Genomic DNA, 26,366 nt, shown 5'->3' on the forward strand with positions numbered 1-26,366 from the left:
TCGTTTTATTTGCCACAGCCTTAAGCAGGGATTGGACACAAGCTAAGTGAGACGAATTGTCTAACAAACATGAAAAGAAGATTACAGAACAGCCAGGACACGGGATAGTGGCAGGACAAGAGGTGATTGGAAGCAACTGGAAGATTTATTTCCTGCCTTGAAAAATTCAGAACAAGATCAATTCATTAAACTTTATTTCAGTCCATGAAAAGATACCATTTTGAAAAGGTAATAAAAACTAGCTGAAAATGCTCACCAGCATCTCCCATGTTCAAAATATTTTGTATACAGACTCAACTGTTTTCCTCTGTTTATTTCCTTTCTGCAGAACCGTGCTGGTGGGTTTGGGATGAGCACTGACTTGTCACTGACTGCTGGGAGCTCCTCACAGAGGGATGTGCCTCAGCCACCGGGCTTATGCCTCCCTGATGTGTAAGTTATCCCCTCAAACTATGTGGTCATTCTGTTGGGTTAACATGGATTTGTGTAACAAAAGCATCAGGTTATTTTAAACACTAACCTGCCTGCAAGTAGTAATTACAGTAAGAAAAGAATCAAGCACCTGGACACAACTGGCTACCTTTGCTGTCTCGCCCTGTTCACCAGCATCTCCCTCCCAAAAAAAAGCCCAGAGCAAAGTCACTTGTCACTTCTGAGCACTCCTCTGTTGCAGCTCATAATGAATCTTTTAGCCCACTCACAGCAGACTTGGTGCTCTTCGTCAGACTTGCCTGGCCAAGAATAGTTCAGTACAAAAATGCCCAGAGTTTTGAAACGATTTTGAAGCAAAGTAAACAGGCGTTCTGCATTCAAAGAATAAATGCAGTGTCCTGTGTGGACTGCAGGGACTCCAGCTGTGGGCAAAGGAAAGGTTTTGCAGAGGGGTACTCCTTAACAAATGAGAGGTAGTGAGAAAACCTAGTAAATGCCTTTCACTTCGTTTTCTCTAAAGCAGTCTCCAAAGAATACATTTCAGGCAACCTTGTCATTGCTCAATGTGAAATGGGCCAAAAGGTGAAAGACTAGTACTTCCCTCGGCCTCGTGGGATTGCCAGCCACTTACAAAGACTATTCAAATGATCTCATTAACTAACAGCCCTGCTTCCAGAGATCCTTTCACGTGCCCGTACAAAGACAATGGTTCCTGTTAGGCTGACATAATTTCCATCTGATTTTTTTTCCTTAAAAAGAAGTTTACACAGTTGGCCGAAAGCTTCTTGTGCTTACTTAGCAGGAAGAATTCCGAGTACCATAAATTCGGAGCTCAGTGATGCTTTTGCTAGCTATTGATGCTCATTATGACTATTACTGACATGAGAAAAGATACCTAATTTTAGAAAATACCTGCAATTTATTTGATATCGTGCATGAAATAAACTTGCACCTAACCCAGTACAGGCGTCAGAGAGAGTCGTATATTATGTAAGAAAACATTTGCTTTAATGTGATACATTACTTTTTGGGCTAGGTATTCCACCTTCATTCCCTTCTTGCTGTTTTGGATGCTGTAGAGCTATCTATCTTTGCACTTCTCTGGCCTGCGAGCATCCCTTTTCCTGGGAAGCCAATGGCATCGACTAAGAAGAGAACTGCCTAGTTAGCCACCTATCCATTCTTGAGCAGGGAGAGACTTGACTGTCTGATATATCCTAATCTCTAGTGTTACAAGCAGGTCCTGGTTTTCCTAGAATTAATGGTTACAGACATATCGATCTAGATGTGAGAAAGGTCACACTCCCAAAAGCCAGAGACATAAAAGAGAAAAATGGAAATGAAATAGCTTTACACTTCCAACTGTATGTTATGGCTGCTGAGCTGCAAAGGACTATGCACGGCATCTTTCCAAAACTATGTTTGTCTGCATACAGGACTACGATGGGGAGTTAAAATGGGCCTTAGCTACAATATCCCAGTTTGCAACAACCCAACTACTACAAGCCTCACCATCATTGTAACAATAGCAGGTTTTAATCACAGAGAATGTCACCTTCATGTTGAAATGATCCAGATATTTTTCAATGTATGTGAATCAGCAAAGTCCTCTGAGGCTGAAGTATGCCCATGGTATTATTCATTGTTTTATACAGAATGAAGAGAGAAACTAATTCACTGTCCTTTTGTACTGGAAATAGAATAATGCATGTGATTTTCCACTTTGAAAAGATATTTAATAATCCCATTTAATGTTGAGTTAAACATTTCATTGTTTGCCATGACTAATCCACAGATTTGAAGGGAAAATTCCACTTTAAAATGTAACGGAGCTCCTCTGTTCCTTCACTTTTGAATTAGTACTAACACAATTTTGAAAATAAGTACCAATTTGTGGAGATATTTTCCAGCATGTGTTCTAATACACTTATCGTAAGTACAGTGAAATAGAGGGTGCTTTGGATAACAAATGCAAATTCGGTCAGACTAGTAAAACCAGCTCAACCTTCACTTAGAGATGCCTTCTAATTAAATGAATAAACTTATTCTGAAAGACATTCAATGAAGGATGCAGAATAGGATTATTCTACTCCATCAAGCACCCTTTTGATGTCTAATGAAACTACAACAGCAGGTAAATTATGCTTTTGTGTTCACTGCATACTTTTAAATGAGATTATTAAGAAAAATCCAATATATAACAAGTGGGTCAGATACATTTTAATGTATCTGTCAGGAGAGACAACCTCCAGAATGATCATTCACAAATAGGTTAAATAAACACAGTTATGAAAAGATGGGAACCACGTAACTGTTGCTATTTCCTGACACTTTCAAGCATCAGGCTGCTTTTGAATCTGTCATGGCCAGTGAGTACGCCAATAGAAATAGGCAAATATTCACGGGTACACAGCAATAAATTCTAATAACAAATTCTATTACAATATTTTTAAAGAAACACAACTGTCCCAGCCATTTTTGGATATTTCAGCAACATTTTAAGAAACAACACTGTACGTATCACTGTGAGGGGAAACGCACAGACATGCCTCACGTGCCACAAAGCACAGGCCACACTGCCCGGGGTTACAGCCCTGTTAACAGCGCCAAGTCAATGAGGCTTAGTATTCAAATACCTCAATTACAGGAGCTCCTTCTCACCTTGAAGTAATTGTATGTCACACGCAGGAAGGCGATGGCAGCACAGAAGTGCTTTCCGCCTAACTAGCACTGCTCCCTGTGACAGCAGCGACCGAGCTCCTTTTGACTTCCACAGGACCCCAATTAATCCGACTGGACGCGCTGTGGGAGCTGCCCCCGGCCCACGCCGCGGCACCGCGCCACTGATGTACGTCCGTGTCTCACCGGCTGACTGAACCCGCTCCCGAGGCAGCCCAAACCGCCGAGCCACTTCGGTCACGTCTGCAGACTGCCTCTTCCCCTGAGCCAAAGCTACATCGGCCTCTTGTCCGAAATGGGCCGATATCCAGCTTAGGCCTGAAACAGAGATTTCATCACGCCAGCTTTGCCGTAGCGAGGAGCCTGCAGCACTAGGCCCAGGAGCCGCGCGGCTCTGTGAGGAGCGCGAGCCATTCGTCCAGCGCGGCTACACGCCAGGCACGTTTGCAAAACAATGTCTTTAAATCCTGGCCAAATGGCTAAATTACTCTTCCTCCACCTGTCAATGCTTCTGCTTGTAAAAGACAAGTTGTCTGGGGGAGCCTGGATGCATGTCTCAGCTGTCTGAACTGGACATGAAGTAATTGGGAACTTCACTGCTCACCAACTAACATCGCACGTGCTCTCTGCAAGTCTTTCAATTGCTTTGCACCAGCAGCTGAAGGATAGCCAGATTAAACCGAACAATCTGAACCACACAGAATTCAAGCTTTATTTTCTCCTGAGATCACGGCGTTTGAAGGCTCCAACCCTTCACACGTTTCAGGGCCTGCTGGGAATTGCGACTGGAGACGGACAAACATGATACTATTGGGCCCAGATCTGTGGAATTTGAGAAAACTTTCACTTCTCTCTGAACCCTACAGTACTGAAATCAAGAGTCGTGTGACAGTCGTGTGACATAAATTGAATATTTGTATTCAGTAGTTACTGAGACTTACTGTTGGTAATAACATCGGTTAAAAGGCTAAAAGCACGCATCATACAATTAAACCTGAATGTCAAATTAATACTCTTTTTCACTGAATTAACAGGAAAAACATGATTACCAGGCTCGGAAGTGTTCAGTAAGTAATATACTTCTAAGAATAGGAAGACTATGCTTCAGAGTCATCTACAGCCCACCCTACCGACACTTTCTTGTCAGTGCAAAAGGATGCATGCCCTCAAGAGGTAGGTCTTTACCACTGTAAATTAATACTACTGCACCACAGAATATGACATACTGCAATAATGTCAAAAGCTACAGAATTATAAATAATTTTAATAATACATCAGAAGAAAGTTATTTTAACTCCTAATTCAGAACTGACCAAAATTCAGTTGGTGAATTTTAACAGGCTTTAGTTTAGCTCTGAAATGTCAGCACAGTTGAGAAGGTGCTCAAGGGTTTTGTTAACAGGGCTGGATTTAAGCACGCAGGTTTGTAGGTCTGCTGATGCCTTTGGCTCCCACTGTCGAGCTCTGGCAGATGCAGCTGTGGCAGCTCCTGTCCCCACCTGCCTCCTCTGTGTTGATGATGATCGCTGTAGTGTCTGTATGTTGGTCCAGTTCACTCCTGTGTTTCACACCACCCTCACCGATGCTTTAGGCTGAAATGCCAGGCTGTGAACTGGGGCACTGGAAGTGCTGACACATGTCCCATTCTGTCACCCCTTCTAGTGGACGATGATGCTGGAAGGCAGTGGTGTTAGGTGAACAGCTGGAGGTGGTCACGTCTTAAGCCACTGCAGCTAAACCTGCCAAATCTCATCTGTCAGAGTAAGCAGTTTGTACTTTTAGCCTCATGTGTGTGGAACCATAGGATTACCAAATTATTACTTTAACTACAATGCATTAGCCTGGATGAGATCAATTAAAGAAAAAATGCAAGTAACAACTAGAACATCCAAATGCTTCCATGAAAAGCATATTGTTAATACAATTTAGAGAAAATATCAGATCCTAAACTTTGCACATAATTTAATACTGTTCTTTGGATAAAACCCAAAAACTAAAAACAAACAAAAAAACACAACAAACTTTCAATAGAAGATGTTATGTGCTTGCTTGATAAATGCTTCAAACATACAGAGCTCTGATCTTCATCTGTTTTGAGTCAGAGAGACTTCACTTAAGTCAGAGGAGCCACAAAAGCCAACAGCAGATGAAGAGTGGGCCCTAGTTTGCTATTCACTAATCTTCAGGAAAGTCATAAGATTATGGACAGAACATTTTCTTTCTCCAAAACAAGGAAATATAATATCCCTAGAGTATCTCTTATCTACCCTCAAATTCAATCTGGAAAGTCTTTCTTCTTTCCTAAGCCTTTTGTAGAAGTTCAGTTCTATAAACATAGCCTTTCCCTGTTTACTGATATTTTTAATGCATTAAAGCTGTTGTTCCATTTTTGGGCACAGTCCCCTCTTTTTCTGACTCCTCTCAAAACTTTTGAAGCCTGTTCTTTTGCTGCTCCTTTCATTCTTTATAGATGCTTCTTCTCTCGTTTTCTTTTGTGAACTGAAATACTTCCTCCACTACAGTTCCCCTCAAGTCTCCATTGCATTTCAGCCTTTGACCTTCTCTGTGCAGTGTGTACGTGTTTGTGTCCATGTGTGGGAGAGAGAAAAACAGTGTGTATGAGTTTAGATCTCAACACTGGCTTACTTTATGCTAATGCTCATCACCATCGCACCTAATAAGTATTATAAAAGTAAACTGAAGTATAGATAAACACTCACATGCGGGAACTGAATTACATGTTCTTCCAATGTTTATAGTACTCTAGTGCCATCTAGCGAAATACATACGGTAAGTATTATAATAACGAGATAAAAGTTCATTGATAAATACATTTCTAAATATATTGCTGAATAGATATACTGTTTTTCTCTGCAAGTGTGCACAATTCACTGACAAATAGTGTAAGAACATATAAAGTGCTTTTTTAACTAGGGTGGTTTCTTAAAGTACCCCAAAGCGTTGTGTTTCCAAGGCACTCGGGTTGCACGTGATTTAACATTCCATTTCACGTATAAAACCTGTTTCTTAAATCTTTGATAAATCCTTTCCAAGTAGAAACAAAGGAGCTTTAGTTAACTGTATCCAGTTTGTAGACTAAACATATAACTTGTATAATCGGTCTCAAAAATCTGTTTACACTATTTGCCACATTTGCAAAGGAATGTGTAAGGGCCTGTTATTTACCTAGAATATTTTCTCGAAATCTTAAATCCTGCAGTTTGTTATTTGTAGCAGATGCTCAAAACTGCCTGAAAAAGCAGCTCAAGAGCCAGTGGCTTCGAATGGGAAATTTCACGTTTAACCCTTTCACTCCCCTCCAAATAGGATTCAGAATTTCTTTCTTTAGGGCTTTTGAAACCTTTTGAAGTGAATGGTACCACGGGGCAGCACTTTGCACAGCCTGGGCTGCTGAGCTGTAGCCTCGTGCTCAGGACTGTGCCCAGCCCACCTTGTGGTGGAGAGCTTCTGACGTTTCGCCACTGAGCACTGAGACGCCTAGGGTAGGAACTGCCAATACCTTGCCAGTCTTGATAACTCTATGTGGAGGTGACACTGCTATCCACTAATCAACTTAAGAAAAAAGTGAAAGAACAGTGTCCCCTTGGCTCCGTTCGATTATGGATGTCAGTAGTCTCAAGTACAAGTAGTTTGTAAGATGCTAAGGAAATCGTATGGGGATTGCTTTGAAAACTCCTTCACCATGCCCTCCTAGCCTTGCTTAACATTCCTGTAGAAAATAGAGCACGTGAACAAAAGTGCTTTCTTTTGTCTTAATAGCCACTTCCAACTGCCTTCTACTACTACTTGTTTTTATGATACCGTAGAAAAGCCAAAGCAGGAATTAGAAATCAGCTCTACTGTGTGGTGTGCTGTCACAGACAGAGGCAACCTCTGCCCTAAGGACTGCAAATCAAGGGTTTGATGCAAAAAACAGTTAATGAACATCTTTTCACTGATCTCAGTGAGGTCTGGAGCAGGCCTAACAGCAAAGATGTTGTCTATTAAGTTAAATTTTCTTTTGGATGACATTTTGGAACTGTTAGCATAGTTCACATTTCAGTTTCCATTGTCTGCAACCATATGAACTTGATATTTTACAACAGTTTTACGTACAGATTGGAAATCTGATTTCAGTTACTCCTACTGCTGCTTTATTTCATTTAAGGAAATTGGTATTAAATTGTTGGATATATTTATGTGTCCCCATTTGTCCTTAGGTTAGTCTGTCTGAAGAACCGTGCAACCTACAGTACTTCATTCTCACCATTAATTAAAACTCTTCCAAGGTTAACACACCCAGGAAATAGGATTGGTGAGCAAGTGTTGTGTAACAGATGAACTCATATAAAATCTAAATGTGATTTAATTAGTTGATAATGGATCATTAATTACAAAGCCAGTGAAATGAAACACATTGTTGTGGGAACACATAATGGAACTATTGAGAAAGAATAGATTTGTTTTTACTAAGTACTTGTCTGCTAAGAAAACCACCTGTGCAAATAACTGGCTCAAATCAGATGACAAGCAGATTTTTTATTGCACAAGAAAGATTTCGGTTTCCATGACAACGCACCTAGGTCAAAACAGCAAATTGTATCTTTTTCTGCAATAAACATTTCATTTACTCTAGCAGGTTTAACATCCAGGTTTATAATGTGTCTAAAATATATTTATTAGCTAGCAATTATTTAATACAGCAGCTTCTGCCCAGAAATTGCTGTTCAGTGACTAGGGATTCAGCTAGAAGTGTATGGGATCTATCCTAAGCCTTTTGGCATTTTAAACAAATGCTGTAATGCTGTTTGGCTCACAGTAACCTACTGTGAGCTCTGGGGAGAACTAAGCAAACCGTTTAAATGTTATACAAAAGTTTTTATTTAATTGAATTCAAGCATTTATAAAATTATATTAAATTAGGTCATATTCATAGGTTATACAGTATTTAACATTTTCACCAGTAATTGCCTGTACATCTAATTTAAAATTTAATGGCATTATGTAAGAAAAAGGTTTTCTTGATCTGAGGGCAAATACGCTTTATTTATAGGCCTTTTTCTCAGACTGAGAATGGAAAGTACAAATGTGTTACTCATTAGGGCCCACGTCGTTACGTGGTTGGATGACTGCATCCCCGCTTCCCCAGGGTGCCCAGGCCAAAAAGAGCTGGAGTCAGCGAAAACAGAAAAATAGGTGTTCTCATTTCCAGTGTTCCGAATCGAAAGAAACAATCAGCAAGCCCCTGAAGTAATGAGGGGTTTCGTTCCCAAGAGTGGGACGAGGGCGGCCCGAGGCCACCGCCACATGGAAGCTGGCGGGGACAGGAGGGCAGGAGCCAGGGCCCGCAGGCCCGCGCGCTGCAGCTCGGCCTAGTGGTGCCTGGGGTGTGGGTCCCAGCGACACGAGGGAAGGCTGGGCACTTGTGGTAGAGGGAAACAAAGGATTTAGGAAAATCCTGTAGGAAAAAGGGCTTCAACGTGGAGAAAAATGCTTTAATTGGCTGAAAGGCATTGTGTACCGCGCACCTCAGGGCCTTGTGGTTTCCAGGGGCCATTTGCTGTGTAAGGTGGCACACCAGGCCTCCTCCTGCAAGGTATCAGCTGGATGTAAGGATGCTTGAGGACGAAGCAGAGCAGGCTGGACTGGACTAGAGCCCCAGCTGGGAGCTACCTAACTGTTTTATGCTCACTTTGAAAACTGAAGTGTAATGATCACCTCCCAGGCTATCATTCAAAAGCAGATCATTCTGTTGGGAGTGACAGGCAGCTGTATCAAACACCTTTTAATTCATATAGCTTCTTCAATAGAAACTTCAATAGAAATATATTCCTTGATATATATATTCCTTGATAATAGGAGGAGTATGCTGTATATAATACTGCTCCCAATATCCACTATTCCTAAATGAAGAAAGAACAACAAATCCAGGACTACAATGACTGGAAAAGAAGAAGTAAGAGGGGAGAGCTGGTAGAAGTTAGGAAAACTGCAGCATGCTCAAACTTCACGTCTTGCCTCCTACCCTCAAAGCACATCTTTCAGATTGGAACAGCAATAAATGAGAGACAAGTTCTTAGGCTGAGATACGCCCTCCTTCTCCTTCCTGCTGCACCTATCCAAACATCACACAAACCTAAGCAGAAAGCATCTTCTGTTTCACTATTCTCTAGTCTTTGATTAGTATTCTTATTCAGTGTGCTAATTACTAAGCAAAACAAACATCAAATTCTGTGAGCACTGACACATGCCAATAATCAAAAGAACCAAAAACCCCTACATTTACATGAACGTAGGCTTCCAGGCAACCAAAGAGTCGACTTGGCGCATTAGGGGTCCCTTTGCTTACTTCTGTGTGCCACATCCAGACTGAAATCGTGGCGTACCCGCAGGGCGTGCTTGTGCCCGAGGAGAGGAGGCCGCTAGATGGCTTCCGAGCCGCGGCCTTCAGCCGCCAGCCTCGCTGGAAGAAAACTCAGCTCTTGCAGTGCCAAAAAGTCTTCCGGAAGAAATCTTCCATGTTTTCTTCTGCCCAGTGCACAGGGAGCACTTGATGCACTGCTATGAATATTGAGGGGAACAGGAGGGAAGGAATCTTTAGGCTAGAAATGGTATTAACAATAAAATTTAATGCACTTTTTAGAATTGGGATTTGAAGTTATCATAGCCCTGCGGATTGATGCCACAGAAAAGGCACTGTGCTGGGTGCACTGTATAATTTCAAAAGGACTTAACAGCCCTCTGCATAAGTGTGTCCTCAGAGCAACAACTTTTCTTATCACATAACAAGAACACCACAGAAAACTTTGCTCCAGGTCAGTCCACCCAGCTTTGCAATTTTATTTTCACTAGGTGTCTGAAGAAATACGGTGTTTGGTTGGTTGGTTTGGTTTGGTTTTTTGTTTGCTTGTTTGTTTTGTATTTTTGAAATTGAGCTTTCTAATAACATCTTCACTTCCTGGCCAAGGATTTTGCCCAAGCTTTTTGTTCCCTCCTACTCACATGGTGTTTTTTACAGTTCAGCTCTACCTTCACAGCGCTATGTAGGTTGCTGTTTTTTGAAGCAGAAGGGAGAAAACAGGACTCTGGGGTGCTCCTGCCGTAGGGCTTAAGAGGAACTGGCTGGAACAGCCGGCACTGCAGTCACAGGACAGCTGCGGAAGACGGAAGCGTCTCCTGACTTCCATCAAAGCATTCACAAAGACTTGCAGAACAGAGCCATCTTAATTGGCACTAATTGGTTTCCCTCGGCTGGTCATGTCTCTTTGAAAGGCATCTTCATGCTGCTTTTCAAGGAGAAGCACTTATATCTGGTCCTGAGAAAGCGACAGCAATCTCAGCAAACGCCCGGCCCCTCTGCTGCCAGCCTGCCAGGAGTGTGTCCTCGCCTCACGGTGCGATGTCCTCGGGCCCGTGCTCTTCATCAGCCTCTGTGTGTGACTGTCTGGAGGCACCAGATCGTACCAGAATGTAAGAGGTAAATCGTTTAGCGGAGTGTAGTCATTATGGTAGTTTTCAGTGAGTTTTGGTGGAGTTAGAACAGGTTAACCTGTAAAGCCTTGTCTGGAATATGTGAAACAAGGGGAGCAGGCCTGGCTTTTATACCACAAGACAAATGCTCAGGCTGGTGGATGTCTGCTCTGAAAGGCAGAGGTGACAGCAGGGTGCTCCTCTGGAGGACCTGCCTGCTGGCTGAGGCCACGGTGCCCTGACCCCAGTAAAGAGTCGAGTCGATGAAGGCAGACTGTTGATGTTCTTTTAATTTCTTCTTATTAGAATGAACGTAGAATGATGGCCAATGTCTTTCAACAGTTTCCCTGCTGATGTTCGCCTCCCAGGGAAGCACCCTAAAGGAAACCACTTTCCATTGCCCTTACCTAGTCATCCCAATGAACATTTTTAGAAGGCCAACAGCTATCATCAAGGCTAGCCCTTCAAAAGAAACAGACTTTGTAAGCAATTGAATGCTCTTGAAATCTTCTCCTTCTTGTGACGTGGTGATCACACAGCAGTACAACTGTTGACAGAAGTACAGCTCTGAGTTCCTTAGGAAACCTACAGATTGAGAGATTTACTAGCCTATCTGCGGTAAACAGAAATAAACAAAAACCTAATTTCCTCTCTGTAAACCAACAGACAGGGGAGCATACTTTCTAAACACGGCACGCACTTATAATCCTAAGGTAAAGCTTTCCATCTGGGAAACATGGAAAAGTAGGTCAGTTTGCTTATCGTTGGATATGTATTCAGTGGCTTGGACACATACACTGGTAATGAGGAAATGCTGGCGCACTACACTCCAGAGTTCAAGTTCTATAATGACAGGTTTCAGATGTAAGTAAAATTCTATTAAGATTAGAATCACTGCGAAAACTGAAGTTTCCAACCCCTTAATGACAGCTACATGACAACTGTTGGCCATGGGAGCTTTTCTGCTCCCGGAGCGTGGATGCTCCGGCTGCTGAATGTCAGGACAGCATGTGTATCATCTCAGTGCGTGTTTCTGTCTCTGCCTCCCGGCTTCTCCTGGAAGGAACAGGAAAGCTGCTTGTGTGGGCAGAGGGGCCCGGTGCTGGGCTGGCAGCAGGACCGCAGCGTACAGCCATGGCCTGTTCAGCTCACCTCTGCTGCCAGGAATCCATGAATTGCAATTGCACAGCTCTCTGGGTTAGAAGTGCGTAGCTGCAATCTCCTACAAGTACAGTTATAGCTAAAATTCTTTGTGGCTACGTGGGAAGTGTGTATTTTACGGTTCAGGCAGGCCGTCTTAATAGTGGAGAAATACTTTGCTGAAATGCAAGCAACTGAACAGTCCGGTACACTCAGCTGGACAGTTCAAAAAAGAACAAAGCACCAAATCTTCTGTGGAATTACCATCAACATAACGGTAAGCAATTGTTATAATGTAAGCATACATGTTGATGGAGGTACAACGCCGAAAAACTTGATTTCCACTGAGTTCTCCACTTTCCCATTCCATGTTAGTGAAACTCTTTACATAAATACAGCAGCGATGTTGAAATAAAGTGCAATGGCTGTTTCTTGCGCATATTAAGTAAATTTTCTCAAGTCCATCCTCCACACTAGATTAGGCAATACCAGCATTTAAAAATTTTAACCATTTGCATTTCCAGGGATGAGACAGAGTAAAATATTATTTTGCTGCACATTAAGCTTACAACAGCGTTGCTCAGTAAACCTATCAGAAGCTCGCAGCCTTTCCAAACTGAGACAGGAAACACCTGGACTTCTGTGGTAAAACATCACTGTGAGTGCATTGTACATTTTGGAGCAGATCATTTTGAATTGTTAATAAATATTCATCTTACTGCAGTAAAACACTGTGTGTCCAGTGCTATAAACAGTGGTGGAGCTAAATTAAATACATGCAATCTTAGTCATCTTGATTTTTTTCCCTAAAATAAGAACTTGACTTCCCCTCCAAGAACATCTTAAGTTTTAAAAGCTTAAAACCCAAGAAGATAATTCTATCGGATATACAAATTAAATATCTCAGTTTCTGTTATATTTATTCTTTGTTAGCACATTCCCCCATCTTTTCTAAATGGCTCACTATTAAGTTAACTAAAATGAAGGCTTTGTTTCCTTTCCCGGGAAAAGCCTTGCACCTTGGCAGACGCAGCCCTGTAGGCTCATACAGGAATTCACTGGCACTCCCCTAATGGCCTCAGTTTGAGAAACAAACCTAGAGATGTCCCTAATTATGTGAAAGCCAAGGGGCAAAATGCAAATTGTATACAAATCCTCAAGCTTTTTCCCAAGAAACTGCACAAAATGTGCCTATCAATTTTTGCTACATTGGTAGAGCTTACTTTTGTGATGAAGAGCCCTGGGGCCATGCCCTGAATTGGGAAGAATTTCCTGATTTTAGGAATAAAAATTTAATTGTTGCAAATCGGTCCTGAGCTGAGTGAAGACCTGAACTTTCTGCTATGTTGTGACTATCTAACTTAGTGTATTTGGAAACAGGGAATTCTAAGGAAGGCCACTACATTTGTTCCTAAATCATGTAAAGAACAAACACAGCATTACTGACCTGCTGATAAAACAATACTTGAACATACTGAGCTACCTGTGATCGGAAACCTGCGTATTTTGTTCCATTTTTGGCAAACACCACACTAAAAGCACAAACCGTGCACCTCAAAAAACCCAGCACAGGTGCTCGCGGTTGCACTCGGGCGCATCTCTGAAGAGGGGCCGCTGCCCTGGGGTGCCGGATAATTCTGTCAGCCCTTACACGATGGGGGCTCTCCAACTCCCCTGCAGGCTTTGGGGTCTGTTGCATTTACAGGCACAGAAGATGCAGCTCAGACTCATTTCCAAATCATACCAGATCCGTTAAAGGTCATCATAAACAAATCCTGCGTGTATCCTGCTGCATTGCTTAGAAGCGAGGTTTATCCTTTACAGGTAATTTGCTCAGGTTTGGGAGCTGTTTCCATGTTTCTCTTGCCTAGCTATCTTTTGTGAAGCTGGCTTGCTAACACTGCAGTTCTGTGTCCTAACAGCTTTCATTGTTTAGGTTTAACATAAGCATTCACCAATTTTCTACTAAAATATATTGCCCTTGGAAAATTAATATACTTTTCTGTTTTTTCTCAAAGTATTTTAATACTCAGGAAAACAAGATATCATAAATCTAAGGGAAGAAAAGCTGCTTTCAATTGAGCAGAAAAAAAATAAAAGGCAAAGTCTGTTGTGCATGTGTGTCAACAGCTTTCAAAGCTGCGATCTGAGCACAAAAAGCAATCAGAAAAATCTCACTGCTCATACAAGAAAAATTTCCCTTGGTGAGAACTACACAAACACTGAAGCTGCCTTAAAACTTGGCTTATTGTGTCTGTCTGTAGCTCTACAAAGAAGACTACTTGTTTCTATTTTCTGAATGTGTTGAAAACTAAAACATGGCAGCTGTAGTTCTGCTGTAAAGCTCCCCCAAACAAACACCAAAACAACCCTGACCACCTGTTTTGAGCAGACTTCAGCTGTGCAGAATGCCTCTCCGAAGGGAAAGTGTTGGAGAATATTTACGGGAGCCAAAAAGCAAGGGGGTTCTAGCTGAGATTTTCCTGTGCACACAGCACTGCATTATTAAATCTCTGCGGCTTTGTTCGTCACGCCCCAGGTAGGACATCTATTCCGCGCTATCATCACTGCTGTAAAAAGGAACATTTCTTTACGATGCGCAAGCAGCAATTTCAGCCTCCGCAGTTGCTGCTGAGCTGTGGGGACAGCCGGAGGAGCTGGTGACACCAGGCTCCTTCTGGAGCTGGCCCTCTGGCTGGGCTCTGGCGTTTCTTTGCTTCTTTCACCTGTACTTGCCGCTCGAGGGTACGCAGGACAGCTGGAACCGGAGAGCTGGGCGCTGCTGACAGGCTCCCAGCCCTTGTAAACACCGCTCAGTCACCCTGTGGGAACACACCCTGTGTGCCGAGCTGAATGATTGCCATGTCAGAATACCCAATAATATAATAAATAAACGGAACCGCACTTAGTGCAACATCTGGTTTGCAAACCGTCTCCGAACCATCGTCTCCTTTCAACAAACACAGCAGTGACTTTTTCTAGCCCTGCTTTTGGGGCGCTGTGTTCCCCTCCTGCTCACCTCCGAGGAACAGCCCCCAGCCGCTGCCACGCTGAAGTTTCTCTTTTGTGTCAGCACAAACAGTCTTGCAAAATTGCAGGCATTTTGGAAGGCCATTGTGTGCGGCAGATGTTCGTATGTCCACGAGTAATCACGCAGTCTGGTATTTAAATGACACAGAATACAAAGGCTGTGTGAGATACCCAATAAATGATTATAACGAGTGGCTCAACAGCCAGAAAGGTGCATGTAAAGCATTAGCTGGAAGTTTGTAAACCTGTTTATCAGCACTGCCTATAAACTAGTAGCGTAGAGTAACAACAGCAGATACCAAGCAGCATGGAAGGGATACTCGGATGGACAGAGAAAGGTGGCAGGGCGTAAGCGGATGAGATGCTATTCCCCAAACTGAACTGAAGCATTTTTCCTGTATTGAATCCTCCATTGCTGAGCTGACAGGAAGATTGGGTTGTGAAGTGGCAGCTTCGCAAAGCATTCAGTAGCCTTCCTTCTTTTTTTTTGACCAGTGCAGGGGAAATGGATGGAATGGAAGATTGGCTCATGCACGATAAACGGACTTAATAATCCTCATCATATTTTTTTGTCAGCTCCCTCCTCTAGCCAGTTAAGAAAGAGAAGCTCCTGCTAGTAACAGACCTCCTAACGCCCTGGTGCAGCCATGCCGACCAACACCGGTGCTGGGGATTCTCTGGTTTTTAACCTCCTGCAGAGGACGGCTGCCAGGGCACTGCGGTGACTTCACACACTACAGGCGTTCATGCCCAGACCGATCTTATTCTCTGTAATGTTCAAAACACGAATGGTCTTACTCACTATCTTGAGACCATTCATTTTAGAATTTATTCCAGCTGGACTGCAGAGCTGGGCTGACACTTCCTCGGTAGTCCTGCCCCACATTGCAATGTTGAGAAAAAGCTCAGACTGTTCGAGAGCTCCCCGGCTCTCATGAATGGCTTGTTTGTACGGGCGGTTTTGCCACCAGTCTTGGTACTATGAACACTCTCACTGTTACTGTTTAACTATAGTAAATCAGTTAAAGACTAACCGTGGTGTTCTGGAGAAATATTTTATTTCATGCAACGAGACTGGCCTACAGTCATGTATCTGACTTCCAGACTGGAAAGACTATAAAGAACAATGGTTCTGAACTTTACGGCATTTTTTCAGTGACTTATATGCACACAGAGTAAGGCAGATGAAGATTTTATGCTCTAACAAGCTCAGATGTGAATACATCTTCCTTTTGAACCATTTGCCTGGCAGGGAGGTCTAAAAAAATTGCAAATAGGTGTAACTGTGGAGGTATTTTTTATGAAAGACTTCACTGTGCATTGCTCTAGCTGACTAGTTATGCACAGAACAACTCAAAGCACGCATTATTATGGTAACTCCTAAGTGACCGGTTCAAACAGGCAAAACATGATAACTGCGCTGGAGAGCAGACCCTGCTTGGCGGATGTTAGGGTAAATGCCTTTCCAATAAACTCTCCAGACTCTCAACTACGGCATTTCATTTTTCCAGAAGCCTCTCAAGTATGACCATGTGGATTTTCAATGGCAGAAACATCCTGCTCACAGCTGATGTTTTGTCAAGCTGTTTTCTTCCCCAAGCCAAGTCAGGAGAAAATGCATAAATATTCTCAGAAGCAGGTCACTTATTTTCTAACTGACATACATTTTGTATTCTGCTATTTTCACTCTGTTTTCCATACATAGAGAGCCCATATTGTTGTACGGGAAGTAGTTTATATGAGAAAATTAAACTGGTACAACTTAGTTTCTTTTAGCAAAACTTGAGGCAAAACCTGTGCAGACACTCTATTTTGCTGAAGATCGGAATATTTAGATTTAATGTAAAGCTACCAGGAAAGGATTCACCTCCACTAAATGAGAAAGTTGGAGTTTGGCACCAATTAACTATGATTTAAAAAAAAAAACACAAAAACATTCAAATTCTGTCACTGTGACTTTTTCATATGGACAAACCCATAAATTCTGTGTCGTTTTGAGATCCTATGCTTCCTGCAACCAAACTGATTGGTTTTAGGATACAAAGAGACAGTAAGTCTGTTCTGCATTAGACACCGTCTGAATAGGCACTAATTCCACTAAAACACGTAGGCAGAAAGCAGTCAGAGATGAAAATCGACTCAGTCTGATATGTAGTAAGTAACAGGAAAAGCAAAATCACTGATGCAAAATATTAGGAGAAAATAGATTTTAAAGCCCTGTGTGAACAGACCAAACTTCTGACATCTGAAGCATGATTTATCCTCACACCAGATGTGAATGTATTTTGTGTTTTAGGAAAGCATATGACAACCCTGTATAGAATTTTTGCTTTAATGATTAGTGTGTGAAAACAGCATTCAGGAGGTGATCACAGCAAGTCTGAAGCTTTGCTCTGATTAACAAATTAGCCAGTTCTAAACAGATCAAGTAACAGTCAGAAAAGCCGATGACCCTTGAAAGCAAGCTTAAACTTTCATTGGGCCACTTATTACAGACCACTTGCTTTGCATGCAAACAATATCAGGTGTGCCCCCTTGGACCTGAAAATCTCTTTATTAAAAAATGAAAGAGCACTTGGTTTTCACTAGCTGCTTTGAAGTAACAGCAGTTATTTGTAATAAGAGGGATTTTCAGGACCCAAAGAGTCTGTATTTAGAAGGAGATTGCTTTCACTGGCATTCTGCAATTTAATTAACTCAGATTTATAAGGAGAAGATCTACCTTTAGTGGTAGTCATAATAGGAAATACAAAATTAAAAAAGAGTTTGTAATCAAATGAAATTTGTAAAAAGGGGCCAATACTTTAAAAGCCACCATATCAGAAAATATGATGTTGTTTAATGCCGAGTAATTATTTTTTCATAATGGGTGAGACCCTTCTTGAAAGCTTTTGCTAACTGCTGCGTGGATCTAAACTGATGTTCATAGGAGCTTTTCCTTGGACTCCAATGGGTACCAAGTTTGGCAAAAGCACCCTGAATAATGAAGAATTTTCCTTTTAATTCTTTGGTTTCTTCAAGAAATTCTCTCAAATATTCAAATGCTAAATGCTTCAGCTTCTGTTCAGTATTTACAGGTGTTATTTGTCAGAAAGGAAAATGATTCCTCTGCTGGTGTAAATCAGTATAATCGAGGACCTGCTCAATGTATTTATGTGCTCAAGTGTGTTCTCCTGGACAGATTTAAACAGGTATGATTTAGGTGGGATCTCACACACTGCATTACCTTGACAGTCCAGCATTAATAAATAAAGTACCTAACAAACCATTTCAGTGACAGTATTTATCAAAAATTCTTTGGCAGAGTAAGACTAATAAGGCGGTTCAGCAAATGATTCCACATACGAAACTTACAGCTGTTACCGTGATTCCTGCTCATTATCTGTCTCATTCATTACAGATTCCCTGCCGAAATGGCATTCCTCTTCTCGTGCTGCGCTATCAAATGCTCTAACATGAACTCATGAAGGCAGTTGCACTATTAACATGCAGCTCTTATTTGCTACTTGGAGACAACATAGGTCCTGACCTTGGGGGTACTTTCACATGGGAGTAACTTTATACATCTGAGCAAATGCACTGCACATATAGCTCTGGAAATCCGGAATGACTTTCTCCGAGAATTAAGAGACTGGTTTGTCAGTAAATACCATAACTAGGGAAGGGCGGCACATGACGGACCCACTGGTCTTAAAGCTGGAAACACGTCCAGAGTTCACTTCTGTCGCCCACACGTGCCAGAACACACCTAGGATGGGCAGCATACTCCACGAAATCCGTGAGTTTTTTCAAGGGTAATGCTTACAGACAAGAGGACAGAACTTATTTTCTCAGTCTTTAGGTTTCAAGCTGCTACAGGATTTTGGTTCCAAAGTATGATCTAGTCTAGCTTGGGAGTTTTCATATGAAGGCTGTTAGTGCATCTGGTTTGATTTGTTTCTAATCAACCAATGTGGATTTTTAAAATGTATTCCCTTGGAAGGTTTAGCTGATATTTTCAAGGAAAACAATCAAGAAAATTCAGCTTTGACATGCACATTTTTTTTGCTTATGCAACAAAAAACTTTTGCTTTCAAGTCTGTGGTGTTCCAGAGACGCCGGGGAACAGAAATAGTTTTTCATGCCAAAATATGCATTTCTGTCCTAAGTAGATTATTTAAAGAAACCTGTCCTGCTAAATGAAAGTCCTCGGTTCATCAGCTCATAAGTGAAAATTGTCAGTATCAAATTAAAAACAACAACAACGACAACACAGAATGAAGCATAAAAATCTATTGCAGATCTATTTGTTTTTTCCAGCTACTGAAATCACCAGTGGGGGTCTCAGTTTCTGGCAGGGCCCCGCACCAGGAACAGCCCCTCACTGCCCATCTCGGCTCTGTGGCACGTTCTGGTGGGCCTCATTCTGCCTCTTCTGCCTGCGCTCCCACTTGGCTTCAGCACCAGCCTGCGGGTTTCCTCTTCTGTGTCACATCCCAAATCCCATTTCTGTCTGGGTATCTCTCTGCTGGTCGCCCTCCAGTCTCAGTTTACCGCTGTAATTAATGGGTTTGATATCCCTCTTACTTCATCCCCACCACTTTCTGGATCACTGAAATACAGACTGTAGGAACATTTCTCAACATAAATGTGCTTTGTCCGATGCCTGGCTGCAGGATGTGCATTACCGAGCAGAGTTTCCACCCTTCCTACATACACAACATGAATTAGGGAGCTTTCGAAAACAATATTTCACACCGCCCTTTTGTACTTTACATATTTTAGGTGGGATTGGTAAAGATATCTGCAGTTAGTTATCCTTGACACCTTTTCAGATCATTTTACGATTAATTGTACTTTTCCAGTTTAATCCAGTAAATTGAAATTACCACGCAGGGTCTCTGCTTCACGTTTGATTTTGAGGAGAAATTTTCAAGAAAAAAAAAAAAAGAGATCTCTGAGATGTTTCTGAGAAGGAATGCAGGGGAAAATATGCTGTTTTCCATAAGTTTTAGGACTCTCTCTTTGGGGGCAGAGGCTCCAGCTGTGCTTGGCACGTCCCCAGTGCCCAGGGCTGCTGCGGCCAGGAGCTCGCAGCTCCTCGCTTATGCACTGCAGACAGGTGACAAAGTGGCTGAGGGCACAAGAACGAAGCAGCCCAGCTAAAAGCACAGGGCAGCAGCATAGCCTGGGGTACGTGGCACGCAGGGAGACGTCTGTAACTGAAAGGTGATCTGAGCTGGGCGTCCAGGAACAGGGAAGGAGCTGGGGGAAACAGGCTGCACGAGAAGGCAGCAAGACAGAGGACTGCGATGGGGTAGGTTTGGGGGGAATACAGCCTGTTTTTTTTCAAACAGTTGAGCACTGCTGTGCTGGTTCTGGTCTGCTGCTATGCATATCACTCAAAATGAGCTTTCCACAGGTGGCCGCAAGCTGAGCGTTCCCTGATGTGCTAATGCCCAACTGCAGGCACCTAATCTGGCTGACCTGCGGGAGGGCTGGCACCCCACAACTTCACTTCACATTAGTGTCCCTGCTCGAACATTCAAACCGACTGGGAAACCCTAAAAACCCCCGAGATCGGGTCTAATACTTAAGAGCTGTCAGCTCTGGCCTGTCACCCGATGCAGGATGACTTTTTTCCTGTATTTCAGGTTTCTGCCTCCTGGTATCCTCTCACTTTGCAGCTGGGAAGGTTAATTAAGGTTTGGGAAAAAGACACAAAAAGGAACAACCGTGGTGAAATTAGCCATTCTGCACGTGAAGCGAAGTTCAGCCTGTCAGTAAGCCAACCCTGTGAAACTCTGCCTGAACAATACAGCAGCGCTGAGCAGCCGCTCACTCCGGCCAGTGCCGCCAGCTGCGTGCCCTGCGTGGGGATTTCAGCCTGATCACAGGAATAAAGAAAAGTATACGCAGCTCTCCTAGCTGGTGAGCCTTTCCATGTACAGTTTAACCATCTCTTACAGAAATTTGTGTGTGCAATGTGCGGTGTATGAATTAAAGGTGAAAGCCCTCTGTATATGTAGCACATCTGCAGCTTCTTGCTGTTTGCTTTAGGAATTCCTGACCGCCCAGCTGACTCGGACCCGCGCACACAATAACCCTTAACAAACTGCTCTTGCTGATAATCAAGGTTGCAAGGGCCAAGGTCAGAGTTCAGCTCCGTCTGATGCCGAGGGCCTTCCACCAAGGCCCGAAGGAAGCAGCATGTGATGCGGCCGTGAAGGCCGCGGCCGTTCATGCTCTGCTGGAAGCTGCCTGGGACGCTGCTTACACGAGTGGCTGCTTTCAAGCTCCTGTTAGTTAATCCCTCAAACGGCCCGGTGACTGCTTTCATGAAGTATACAGGGAAGATTAAAACTGCCTGATTTTTTTTTTCCCCCTGAAGTTCACAGGAAACTGCCGATTTCAGCCTGTAAGAGCAATGAAGATGCATTTGAAGGAAAAATAGACATAGGAAGAATGTGGACACAAGAGTTTCATGACTTCCAGAGAAGTTTCAAGTGATTATTTAACAAGAATTATACAAGGCATTAGGACAATATAGATTGTATCTCTTCTACAGATGGGGTAGCACCACAAAGCTAGGAAGAAAAGGCCGGTCTGATATTCAAAGTGTTTCTTCTCCTTAGTCAAGCTTTCATATTCCCTACAGAAAGCTGGCATGCCTAAACATATTACAGGGTAACATCTGACACTTTTATCATTGCCTTTTCACGAAGAAGCTAATATTCAGCACGAAACAACACTTTCTCCTTCAAACTTTTATAAACCGAATGCTGACTGTGACGTTTATAATTTTGACCTCAGCAGTGGAAGTCACGTTCACATGTATTAAAGACCGAAATCACGAGGTGCCAGAAGGTGGCCTGCCCGTCAGCGCTAGGCTCTGCAGAATGCCCTGATGCTTCTGTCTTCTCACCGCGTGGAAAAGGTAGCTGGGTGCCCGCAGTGGGGTCTGGGTTTCATTAGACAGCAAGGACCTTCATTAGGGGCGGCAGAGCTCAGTTTTGCAGCACTTGAGATCTGTTTTGGGAGCTAAAAGAGAATTTGGCCCCAGCTGTGGGGATATTCTGTCTAATCTAAAAAGTACCACTAGGTTTTGTGTACTGTCTCCCCTCGTCTGTAGCTGCATTCCATGTGATCTGCTGTAAACGTAATTTGGGTAATCTTTTTTTCCGTACAGATAAACACGTTCTTTGTGTCACCATTTCTTATGATGACCAAGAGCTAAAATACCTTATTCGCATTCTTCAATTCTCCCGTTAATCCAAACACTTTTTGCTACTAGACTTGGGAGTTAGAAGTAACTGCAGGAAAAACATGTTCCTGAACTTTCCATTCTTTGTAATCCTCTCTCTGCATCCTGATTACTTCAATCAGTGGGATAGCGTACAGAGTAAATTAAGTAATACAAATCAAAAGGTGTAATTATGTTCTTAATAAACTTCAAGATAATGGGCTCTACACTTTCCATCTGTGGTTTCTTGCACAGTCTTTCTCTTTATTGTGGGGGTCTTCAGTCAGATCGGATACAGAATATCAGAAAAACATGCATTTTGAAGGGATACAACCTGCAATTATCCTCATCACAAAACTGCTTAATATGTTTTATTCTGGTAGTTTATGCTTTCAGTTATACTTTTAAGTTCATGCTTTACAACATTTTAAGATTCATAGCGAAAGCACTTCCACTGATCAAAACTGCAGGTTCAGGGTTGCTCTTCAGGGATACTGTATGAAATTTTGGGGCACACACTTTCTTATGGGTTTAGCAGAACACTTAGATGTGCTGCTGTTTTAATCCCAATGCCCTTTCCAAGACGTGAGCGCGTAACTTCTGAATGTTGCTGTGCTTTTCTGCACTGGAATGAATGGCTGTCTCAGGGACACGCGGGTATTGGAAAGTCACTTGGAATCTCTGCCCTAAACTGTTACTGGTATTTTGATGTGAGCTTGGAAGTTTTACAGCTTGCTTATTCATACATATTTGTACGTGGTCCAGAGAAATAAGCCAACTTCTTACCAACACATTGGCCATTATTTTGAAAGTGTGAAAAGATGACAGCATGTTTTTTTACAACTTGAAGTAGAAAATGTCTTTCACAATGTAAATATTTTTTGATGAAACACACTTCTCATTTTCTACACTAGCATCTTTTTTCTTCTTCAAAGTGCAACTTGAACTATTTATAACTTGTGCTGATTAGAGATAGCGTATTTTCTAGTTCTAAGGGAATTTTCTCATTACCAGTCAATAGCTTTTATCGCTTTGTACTCCACTAATATATTCACTAATATTTATACTATTGGTATAAATAACCAGTAATGAAGAGTTTTGAAGGTATGCAGAACACATTAATGCAATTAGAAGGTAAACTAATGCTACTTTTCCTACTTAAGTCTGTAATCAGTTCTTCTAACAAAATCATATGGGAAGCCAATCTAGCCTGCTCAGAATTGTTTATGGGATTTGATTAGTCTCCAATAAGTCACAAATGTGAATTTATATTTTCTTTTGCACCCAAGCAAGGCCACAAGTAAATATTATATGACTTCAGAGGAATTTAGCATATAATAGTAAAGCAGATCAAAAAACTAGCCAATTGACTAGGCAAATAAACAGTACCCATAACTCCACAGATCCTTTATTGGAATAAGAAAGTAAACACTCAAGCAGCTTTCAAACAAATTAAACTAAGTAATGTGAGAAATGAGAAATCTCTTTTAATTTCGTTATGACAAAAAGGAAAAGAGGAAGCCAAAGCAAAAGAAAGATTAGGACAGATCTTCTGGTTTGACTGCTCCTTTTCCACTGGACAGAAAAAGCAAAGATTTACAACAACTAAAAACCGAACCCATAATTTTGTAAACTGACCATATTTTTTTCCAGCAAACTGATGACATGATGACAGCTTTTCAAGGCTTTCCCACAAATGACACAAATGAAATTTCTTCAGCATTTTCCTAACACAGTGCTGAACAATTATATTATTTCATCCATATGAATTAATCGCTATGAATTAATCTCATGGCTGTGCTTTACTCATTTACCATTACTTCTGTGCACATATATTCCATGACTACTTGTTGTAAAGGAATAGGGTTCATGTTTTCTACATAAATATGTACCCTTTATGTCTCTCATGACTTACTTGCATTAGCTGTATACTAAATGATGTTAGACATGAGACTAAGTTAGTATGTTGATTCTGGAATGCAGCAGTTGCACGTGGTTGACTGGCCTCTTTACTAAGGTTTATAGCGTAGTTTTGTAGTTCATAACATAGGCAATTTTTACAATATAACACCCCTGCTAATAAAAATAAAATTGTTACGTAAGGCCACTACTAAATAATGAAACCACTACTATGCTTAATTTCCCTATTAAATTCTGTAGCAGTAAACGTTGTTATAGAGTTATTAATGTGAGTAACCTCAAGATTGCTGCCAACACTTCAAACATAAAATTTCTGCATAGATGTTGGAATCAAATGATATAGTGCCTAACAACTTACTGCACTTTACAAAATTGGGGTAAGACTCCCAGTAATTCTATGAGATTGCCAGTAACAGTATGTACAGCACAGGAACGGGGCAAAGGACAGAAAGCTGATCCCACCTGCTAGATGATCTCAGGTGTCACTTCCACGTGTTTTCGCCATGCAGACAACTTGCTTCTGGATTAACTCTGTTAAGCAATTTAGCTTTACCTTTCCAGTATACATGCAATGCAAGGAAGTATCAAGATTGTGAGGATTTATTCCTAAACTTCCAATTATTTCCATTAAGAACAGCGTAGGAGCCCCAGAGAAGATGCCATAGGAGCTGTCAGTCCTCCCGAACACAAAGATGCCGTGACAGAACATAGCCCTTCTAGTCCCAGACAGGAGGGATGATGGATAACAAATAGCTTCTAGTTATAACTAAGAAATATCTGACTGTACAATTATTAGTAGTATCAAGCATTGTAATTAAAGAACTCCAGACAAAAACTTTGCTGGGATAAGAAAATCCACAGACAAGCTTTTTCGTTTTGCTAAAAGAAAACAGTAACTAACAAAGTTCTGCCTCAGTGAATCTTCACTATGACCTCAGGATTCAATTTTAACAAGTTGATTTTAATCCTGTTAGTGTAAGATCAAAGAAAAAGATTCATTGGCAGGGTTAAATGGAGCAACATTGAAGGATTTATAAAAGTAAGGCCAATACCCACATCAGTCCTTCTGTCCTAATTAGGCTTATATTTTTTCTAAGTATTGCTGGCAGAAATTAATGCTCAGAGGCCTATGCCAAAGTAGCTCACTTTAACTCGAAGACATTTTTTCACTTACTTTGACTGTATTTTAAGGTTTCCATTTTGAAGTATTTAGCTTAATTTCCTGTTTTAGAAAGTGAAGGTCTTTTCAGCAACTCTTTAGTAACTACTCTTTTCCTTTTCTGTTCCTATATCCCAGGAGGCCACATCGCTAGGGGTGACGGCAAGGCCTCGCGGCCTGCTGGCCTTCTGGTGCAGGACACCTGCAGTAGGGTGTCCCCACATCCCCTGTCCGTACAGGCACCCACCAAACAACAGCGTAAAGTTATTCCCACAAACCAGTTATTTCCATTTCTGTGGCTGCTTTATCGGTGTCGAAAAAATGCTGAGAAAACTTAATAGTAAATGGTCACTGCTACTTTGCTATATAACCAAGGGAAGGCATCAGAACTACTGGGCCTCATAAAGCCTCAAAGCTTTGCACGCAGGAATGGACCCCTCATAGGCAATGCCCCTCAAGAAAGGAGCACCTACAGAATCGGTCCTTCTTCTTCAGACCCTCCAAGGAGGAGGGAAGTGTTACAGGACACTCAGCCTACGTGGAGAAAGGAAACGGGCAAGGCAAATGTGGAAATATCTGAAAGATAAATGAATACATAAAACTATCATTGGATATTTATAGCTGCTGAAGTAGCTATTCTTTTGGATTCACAAGATACACGACTACTTCAGTGAAAGTTAAGCACTTGTTAATTCTCCATCCTTTTTTTTTACCTTTGGCTGTCTAATAAATTCTGCTAACTTTCACTGATCTCATTTTATCCAGTGGTCTGAAAAAATGTTATAGGATCTGCAATTTTTATTGTCTCTCATTAACCTAAGATGAAGGATAGTTTCCATTCTTCTGAAATGATTTTCCTTGGCTCATATGCAGTGCAGTACACAATGTAAGATTGTCCTGAGACAAAACGAAGGGAGAGGCCAAAATGTGGTTACCAAAGTTTCAGTGGTAAAATATCCAATGCCATAATGTCGTTTCTTTGTGGCCCTCCTGGAAGTCAGGCAATAAACAGTTAACTCAGAGCCATCCGTTTGGGCATCTGTATGTATATATGTAACATATAAACTTAATTAAAACCAATTGTAACTGCAGAAGTGTAACATTACTGAGCATAACATGTATTTTGTCATGGCTTCAAAATGCAAATGTGCTTTTTGACTTGTTATGGAAGTCTTGCTTGCCAGACATTTCTAAATAAAGCCCAGGAGACTGGATTTTACATCTTCCCCCTCTTAACCCTTCTCTTAATCACTTCCCTCTAATTCCACTTTTTTCAATGTGTGTGGCTTGAGCAAAGCCTCTTCTCTGTAATTG

At 41.8% G+C, this 26,366-nt stretch overlaps 1 protein-coding gene and 1 long non-coding RNA gene across 11 annotated transcripts in view; one reads left to right on the forward strand and one right to left on the reverse strand.

The window, feature by feature from the left end:
- Positions 1–16,685, forward strand: part of LOC310879991 — a 140,678-nt gene extending 123,993 nt beyond the window's left edge. For all 10 annotated transcript variants that reach the window (XR_014571303.1, XR_014571304.1, XR_014571305.1 and 7 more), the window contains one exon: positions 1–16,685. This exon is cut by the window's left edge and continues 41,667 nt beyond it. This is a non-coding gene — a long non-coding RNA (uncharacterized lncRNA).
- The window catches only part of PDZRN3 (PDZ domain containing ring finger 3), a 131,937-nt gene that overhangs the window by 61,544 nt on the left and 44,027 nt on the right, over positions 1–26,366 (reverse strand). The window lies entirely within an intron of this gene.

Source organism: Anser anser (genome assembly GCF_964211835.1).
Source record: "Anser anser genome assembly, chromosome: 12".
Taxonomy (NCBI): domain Eukaryota; kingdom Metazoa; phylum Chordata; class Aves; order Anseriformes; family Anatidae; genus Anser; species Anser anser.